Raw genomic sequence first — 9072 nt, 5'->3', positions numbered from 1 at the left:
AATTAATCTAAGACGTAAGATGATTAAATAATTAAAAGACCTTTAAATCAATTCAAAAAAATGTTAAATAAAAAAATTATAGACATGCAATAATAAATATATAATTAATTTTCTAATATGAATCAACAAAAAAAAAAATGGTGCTACCTATGCGACTTGTGTCACATTCAGTAGATGCTCAACTAACATTTATGCACATATCTATTATATTCATCTCATGAATATTGACGTATGACTCATTATTCTTTAATATTAATATTTCATACTAATTAAAAGTAGTAGTCCATGTGTCAGTTTATAATCGATTTATCATATTTTTCTTCTGGGAAATCTAAGAACTGTCTATTTATTTAAGGATGATAGGTTAAAGACATGTTCAATTTAGCCCATAAAGATTTCAACAATGCCAATCATAGTAAGATGGTGAATACCTTTACTACAAGAATTTAGACTTGTTCTGATAAACTAATTTGTCACAATAGGTATGAAAATTCTAACAACATACTTATTGTGACGAAATGACACTACAATAAAACAATAGTTTAGAAACGAATTTTTGAGACAAATTTTGAGATGGAAGAGATGGGAGAAAATCCATCTCTAAATAATAATAATAAAAGAGATATACATACATATACATATATATATATATATATATAAAAGAGATAAGGTAGGTGGATCGAGTCGGATCCGCCTACTAAAAGGGAAGGTCAACCCATGCTGATCAGACTAGATATAAATAGGATGTGGTCGATGGTGGGAGCCAAAAGTTCCCCCCACCAATTTTTCTCCCTCTCTCTCAATTTTTTCTCAAGAACTGTAACGACCCACTCCTACTTACAGGTGCTACTAATGAATAATCAATCAGATTACTTACATAACAAACCAACAACTGAAGGGTTGGACTATGTTTCAATAGGAAATGCCCTAGGTGGGAACTAGGCTTCGTCTTTCCCTTCGCTCCACTCGAGGAATCGGTCCCAAACTCAAAAAAAGAAACACGGCAGAACGAGACCCGAAACACGAATGAGCTTCCACATTTCTTTAGCTCGCCTCACAACAAGCCAAGAGTGACCCAGGCATAAAGCTAGCACATTAACATCCGCTGAGTACTGGGGATTTATGGGAACATACCTTTTTGATCCTTATATGATTCGAGACTTGGCTCCACCACTTAAGCCATATGCACTAAGCAATTTCACAATCAATTATCACACTATGATAATTACAACAACTAGGCACATCTAGCACTCAACAACATTTACATTCACAACCAAGCATATATATAGGAATACGAATAAAATTATAGGAGAATATATAACAACACATCTCAGGAAATAATGCTAGTTGCCACTTCATCCTGCTCACGCCATCCCTGCTTGTATCCGGACTTACAACATCTACAATATGAGGTAAAACCTCATGAGTCATAAAGACTCAATAAGGGTGCAATGCATAAGTGAATGAAGCATGAGCGAGAGCATGTATGACAAAAATGCAATGCAACGTGGGTAGTCTTCCATACCCTCATAACCTCCATAGGTTACGACATCAACCAACCATTTCCACTACACTAGTCCTCCATATGGCCATAGGTATACTAGAACACATATCATGTAATGTTGACCACTACAGGCTATTCATAAAAAAACACTTACAAATGTAAGCAAGACCACCACCACTTGGGATCATCCCTTACCTGGCTCGAAGCCTCTCCTGCCTCGGCACGAACTCTAGCCTGAACCTCAAACTCTTCTAGGATCACCGCCTTCCTGGTCGAACCGTGATGCAAACACACAAAACCCAATTCCATTAACATCCGACATTAAACCAATGCCCTCAACTTCGCCACACACCGCAAAACCATCCATCAACAAATTTTTAATCAACCCCGACCAAGGGTTTAATCCAACAAATAATTATTCTACATTAACTCACTTAATGTAAATAATTTGGAAAGAAAATATTAATTTACCTAGACTCATCTAGGGAGAAAATCGGCCAAACACCCACACCGGCCTTGCCTCTTGAGTAGCCACTTGTGCCCAAAATCCCATTTTTGAGCCTCTGGCACGCTCCTCAAGCCCCAAAATAATTTTTAGAATTATTCCATAATTTTTTGCTATTTTTCTCTTATTTTTTTCCTTCTTTCCAAATTTCTTTATATTTTATTTTATTTTATTTTTCTATTTTTTTCTTTTTTCTCCTTCCTTCCTTCTTTTCTTCTTCCTCTTGCTTCTTTTGCGCACGCGAGCTTTAGCGCCCGATCGCAATCCCCGAGCTCCACTAGCAACCACCGTCTGCCAGCTCACCACCACCGGCTCCACCGACGACCGCACGACAGCCGCCAATAATCGCAAGCCACCACAAACCACCACCCGCGCCTCTGCATGGGCGTAACTAGCTGTCATGGCCGCCACTGCCTCAGCTCGCCTCAACCATTACTGGTTGCTCCTGACGCCGTTAGTTGTCGTGACCACCCCTGGTCGTCTCTGCACCACCGCACGCTCGTGCCTTGCTACTTCGCCTCCATTGTCGCCCAGGCTCACTATCTTTGGCCGCAACAACTGCTCCAGCTGCTGCTTCCATGGCCGCTGTTGCCTTCTCCACCTGCTGCTCGACATTCGGCCTCTATCGCTACTCCATGATCGACCCTCACTCTTGATCCCTCTGTCTCTCTCTCGATCTTTTCTTCTCTTTTCTCTTTGGCGATGCTCGGCCAACCCTCTACTTCTCTCTCTGTTTTGATTTCAAATGGGAGAAAAATTTGATTTAAATTAAAGCTACTGTAGGATACTTAGCGTCCAAGCACGCAAGTACACCCATATACATATAATTACAAAATTTACGCATTAGCCCCTCAATTTGACATTACTTACACTTGAGGAATTTTCTAAAGATCCTCTAAGCCTTTATTTAATTACTCTTAAGCCACTTAAAATCTCGATTTTTCCAAAATTAATCACCAAGAATTACTCAGTAAAATCGATTTTATCCTGGTGCCCGCCTCGAACCTTTTCTCTACTCGGAAATACCTTAGGGTTGCTTTACTCCGAAAACTGAACCACTCCTAGGGTCCCCTCACCTTCCCGAAGGTCCCCTACGACCATTTGGTACTAGCACTCATTCAAGCTTATACAAAATTTATTTCGAAACTTATTCGCGGTTTGACTGCTTCCAGCATCATTAATCTCGCTTCGGGATGCTCACCAATCTCATGCCATTTTCCCTGGACATTCAACTCTCGGGGCATTCCCTGCCGTCGATTCGACAACTTTATTAATTAATTTCTCGAAACCGACCCTTGGACTTCCCGAACCATTCGAGATCCTTTCAAAATAATTGAAAATTATTTATCTTCCAAAACCATGTAATACGGGGTATTACAAGAACACTTTTCTAAATCACCAATTTATACCATGTATTCGGCCTTTCTATCGTCGATCCGACAACGTTTTAACTATGAAAGTGAACTCGATGTACAAGTAGGTAAGTCTTTCAGTTTGATCAGCACATTTTTTTCAGTATATATCCATCCATGATATATATATGTATATGTGGGATTTGGGTGTTTGGCCAGAAGTTTAAACATAGATCTACAAAGATCCGATCATTGGATTTTGTTGATTTTTGGGTATGTTGGTCGATGGGGGTAAGGGTGTCGGGTGCTTACCTCTGATCGTCGAAAACGGCCGGCGACAACAAATAGTGTTTCACTTCATTTTCTGGAACCTTCATTGCTCGTGCAAGCCCTCTCTTTAGAAGTTTGAGGGCTTATGTATGGTTTATTTAATTATTTTGTCCTTTTTGTTTTAGTGAGTATGTTGGTAGGAGAAAAAATAGTGTTGAAACTCAAAACACGAGCGTTTTTATAGAAACAATGGCACAAACACACTATCAAATTTAAATCGTAATTTAGATACTAACTCAAAATTAGATTCCTAATTCTAAAAGTAAAATAATTTATTATTGAATTATTATAAAGTATATTGACTAATTTGATTCAAGATTAAATATTTATTTGATTACTTTTCAAGTATTATGACCATTTGAATTCCCAACTTAAAATATAATAAAATATTTGATAATTTATTTTTTTATTTATTTACATAATAATTTATTTGGCATTTTATTTTTATTTTTTTATTAGCTCGACAATCAATTTGGACAACTAATTTTGATGTTATCATTATCCTTTCTTTTTAGATCATTGAGATTTTTTCAGCTAAAAAAAATAAATGGTAAATATATACATAAATGTGAAAATGAATTAAAGTAATATTTGATATTCAAGAGAGGAAAATAAAGATTATCATTGAAAAAGTATATCCAATAATAGAAAAGTACATGCACAAATAAGAAAGTAAAAAGCCACTTTTGTATCATTTATTATTAAAAAGTATATCTAATAATAAATTTTTATGATTTTTTTCATAAAAATTATAATTTTTTTTAATATTTTATAAACTAAGTTGTGTGACACAACACTTAAAAAAATTTATTAAGATTTAATTAATAATTAATTATTTTAAAAAAAATTTCAAATCCCTAAATCCTTCTTTCCCTCTCACTCCCTTTTTCCCTCTCCCCAGTCCCCTAAATCCCTAACTCACTTCGGCGCCCCCCTCTCGCCTCCGGTCGTTGCCGTTGCCTCTTGATTTGCCTCCAGTTGTCATCGCCGCTGCCTTAAGGTCTGGTTCTTCCGCCTCCGGTTGCCGCTACCACTAGTAGGAAGTAGGAGAAGAGTGGGCTATTGATAGTTTCTGTGCATGTGTGTGGGTGCACACAAAGGTATACCTCATTTCTCTCACATTTTTTGGCTAATAATATGCTTTCGGATGAAGCCAATAAAGGAAATAGTTGATTGTGTTGGTGTAACAGCCCGTCTTGTTAGGCGTGTCACTATAAGGGAATTCTTGGGAAGCTTTTTTTTTTTCAAGTTCATCACATGCGGTGCATCAAGAACAACCTTCAAATGCACACACAGGCCGGCACCTGCGGTGATTCCAAGAACAATCTTCACATGCACACAAGATCCCAAAAACCCTAGTCTTTCCTGTTTAACTAACAAGATCAATAGTCTTAAACTAAATGAGTCATAATATTACGTAGCGAATATAATAATATCAAAATACCGTGGCCAACCACGAGGTTCATACATAGTGTTTCCATACCAAAATAAGTATTACAACGTTACAAAATAATAACAACACTATCATGCTAAACACTGTCGGCCCTCAACTGGCCACGTCCTCACCTTTGCAGCAGTCCCTAGCTGGAACATTGAATGTTCCAGAGGCATAACCCAGATTAGATGATAAAATATCTAAGTGATGGTATGATACAGTTTACTGAATGCATGAATGATTACGAGCATCGCATATACAGATAACAACAACATGCAACACGTTTAACTTGAGAAATCTCCCTGGCATACTCAACCTCTCGTGGAAAATCCATTCCACACACCTTTGGGGTTAACCTTGCCGCGACATACTTAATCCCCGAGTGCCCTTCCATGTCACCCAATCACTGGGATTAACCTTGTCCTATTCTCAATAAGACCCCATCCTGTTCCCCACGGACATAACAACGACATGAAAATCAATACCCTGATGATATGAAAACCACACGCCATGTGTAACGCCCCACTTTCTACTTTTATACTGAAGCTAAATACAAGCTAATATCCACAAGGGTGTTATGGAAATCCTTACCAACAGAAGCGATAGATCGAACCTGATAGCTAGCTGAAGCTAGATAAAAAGGATTTTCAATAATAAAACCTCAAATATGAGTACACCGTAATGCATGACTTCCAAAAATTCGTCAAATAACTCTTACCACAATCATAGTACATAGTAATCACGATTAACAACTTTAATAAAATAATGAGTATATCCAACCCCTATGTAACTCCTGTTTATACAACTGTGATACACAACTCTCAAAACATACCCAAAGATTACATAAGAACCATAGAACATGAGTAACAGGAAATTAAACTAAACTTTCAGCCTCCTTGTAGCCCCTCTTTTCTTTCTCATGCTTATCTTCGGGTACCTGGCACGAATGATATACTTGAGATGTTGAATATCCCAGGGGTATGAAACACCCGAGTTAGATTGTTACATCTAAGTGAGTGGTACAAGTGTAACACCCCACTTTTCTTTTTCCAAGGTACACATACAAAGATGCATGATGACGCTAGCAACCATATGGTAACCAAAGGGCGTTTATGGAAGCCTTTGCCAACGGAAGCAAAGGATCGAACCTGAAAGCTTTATAAAAACTATAAGCTAGATATTTAAGGCTTCCACTATATGCTTTTAACACAAAAATCACCTGAAAAGCCATAATACAATTTGGAAATCTAGGGATCATTTTGGCTTCCTTTTACAACAAGTAAAACTCACACTAAAGTCATAGTACAACGCTCTGCAATTAAAACGTAAAGAAGCTAGCTATCCAAGAACCACTTCCTTTCCTTTCCTCTGACTTGATTCTGGGGCATCTGTCACGACTAACCCACCTAGAACGTTGAATGTTTCAGGCGTATGAGACACCCAAGTTAGATAGTTATATCTAAGTGAGTGCAACAAGAAGAGATAGCATGCATGTAATGAGATATGCAAAATGATATGAAACCGCCTGTGTGGTAGTGACGCCGAGGTGTTGCAATCACCCCCGCTGATCAATCATGTTCTCACATCTCCATGACTTTTCACTAGTCTAACATGTGATCCTGACTTCATCTAGCCACACACACCAAGTGATGCATGACAAAGAAAGAGAAAATGCTTGGTTTAAAGGAAAGTCATGCTTATGCAAGTAATCAACCTTACCCGTGTGAAGACAAAATGTTTGGTATGTATCATAAAGATGCAAGAAACACTCACCTTGTTGGTTCGGAAGCTCTAAGGTACTGTTCACAGGGTTCGGGAAAGCTTTTATTCAAAAATAACATAACTTCGAAACTCAGATCTAAAATATTTTTATATGGGATCCTAGGGAAAAATTTAAGGACCAAGTATACAAAATTTGGGGCCAAGGGGGCCCCTCACGCGCTGGGGGAAGGATCCCCACGCGCTGCACTCATGGCAGTCAGGTCGCGCGTGAACTGTACGTGCCGCATCTCCAACTTTGACGTCTTGAGGTTTTTCGGCCCGTTCTCCCTCGTCCGGACTCTGATTTGACTTCCGTTTGAACCCACGTGACCCTTATTCAATTATCTATCAAACTGCTAAAATAAATTAGAATTACCTTGCTGTTTTGATTCTGTTTAACTCCTTTTACGGTGGCGGTCCAACTTTTTCGATGAAGCTTTTTACCACTATTTTTGCGCAAAGTTTCTCCTCTCAACTCACCTCCTCTTTTCCTCATGATTAATGGTGAGATTTTTCCTTCGAAGGCCTTGGTATTTATAGGCATTTATGGCCAATCCAAGAGTGCCATGTGTCACTTGCCATGTGTTACTTAGATAAGGTTGTAATCATTGCTTTTCGTAGGATCGCACCACGTGTCCCTTGAGATTTGAGCCACTTCTCTCCTTTGCGACATGTGTCCTTTGAAACATGTGCCACCGCATGTTAATTAGTTTTTTCAAGATTCCTCATGATTATGTCTCCTAACTAAGTTAGCTTATTTGGTTCCTTTAACTAACTAGTCACAAGATATTTTTAACTTCTTACAAATACCTCTTTAGCCCCAAAACTTCTTTGTACTTATATCCCTTGAGTCCTAGAACTCCTTAAACTTCTCCAAAATACCTTAGATGATGCCCCCTTGCGATAGTTTCCATGATTTTTTGGAAAATCCTTCATTCGTTCCTCGGCGATTATCCCAGAACTTCACATGTATCCTTCGATTTCCAAGAGAATGTTTTATTTCTTGAATAACAATGCCTAGGAAAACTTCGGGTATTACAACAAGGAAAGGAAACTATGCATGCAAGAGCAATATGTAGCTATGCCAAGAAATATGTAGAGATAAGTACAAATCTTCCAAGATCATGCCAACATAAAACTTCCCATGTGGTAACCAGGTTAGGGGGTTGTAATCACCCTCGCAATCATCATGTTAGCTCACCACAAGAGCATGAGATCATGGCTCACCACAAGAGAACGAGATCCCCCGTGATGTCTCGCAATCATCATGGTAGCTCACCGTAAGAGCACGAGATCCCCCGTGATGTCCCAACAACCAACCACAGATACAAACACCGAGATGTGTATAAAATAGGCCAAATATGCTCAAAAGCAATAAAACGTGAGATGTAAACCACCAACCATGACATGGTATATGACAAAGCAGAAGGAATATGATATACAAGCCATAAGACACGCACGAAAGCTGTCATGGTCATACCCTGATGCAACAAAATATAAAGGATATGCTCAAAACAAAGGGAACCATGAAACGCAAGCCACAACCGCTTATAAATGAAGTCAAGATTGATCAAGATGAAGTAAGAGGCATGCAAGAATAGTTTACATGCACAAGAACCACTCATCGAAGCTTCACACTTCTCGGTTGCTCAAATTTAAGGCCGAACGTTGCTCTAAGCGAACTGTTCTATAAGAATCGGGACCTTTTTGTAGCCAAACATAAAATATTTTTAGATAGGCAAGTAGCCACTAAAAATAGGAGATTGCATGAAAAATTTCAAGCCAATAAGGCCTCTCATGCTCCCAAACACGCGGCCATAAGGGGCTGCCACGCGCCTGGACGCGCACCTCTGCTGGGCACGTGTGGCACACGCGCCGAATGGACTTTGGACCTTGAAAATTAAAATGGCCATAACTCTCTCATTTTAACTCCGATCCGAGTGCCGTTTGAACCTACGGACTCCTATTTCGATGCTCTACATGATTACAGAAAAAAGAGCTTAACTTGTAGATTTGCTAACTATTTGCACGGATTTCGAGATGGGCTCGTATCTTCCGGTGGCTTGCTTTCGGCTCCTACTCGGGCAGAGTTTCCTTCGCTTCTTTCCAGCAGAGTTTCCCCTCTTTTATAAGCAACTTACCCCCTTAATTTAGTGGCCAAAAACCCAATCCAAAGCATGCTTAT

This window comes from Diospyros lotus, chromosome 2, assembly GCF_014633365.1.
Source record: "Diospyros lotus cultivar Yz01 chromosome 2, ASM1463336v1, whole genome shotgun sequence".
Classification (NCBI taxonomy): Eukaryota; Viridiplantae; Streptophyta; class Magnoliopsida; order Ericales; family Ebenaceae; genus Diospyros; species Diospyros lotus.
This window is presented reverse-complemented; position numbering follows the sequence as displayed.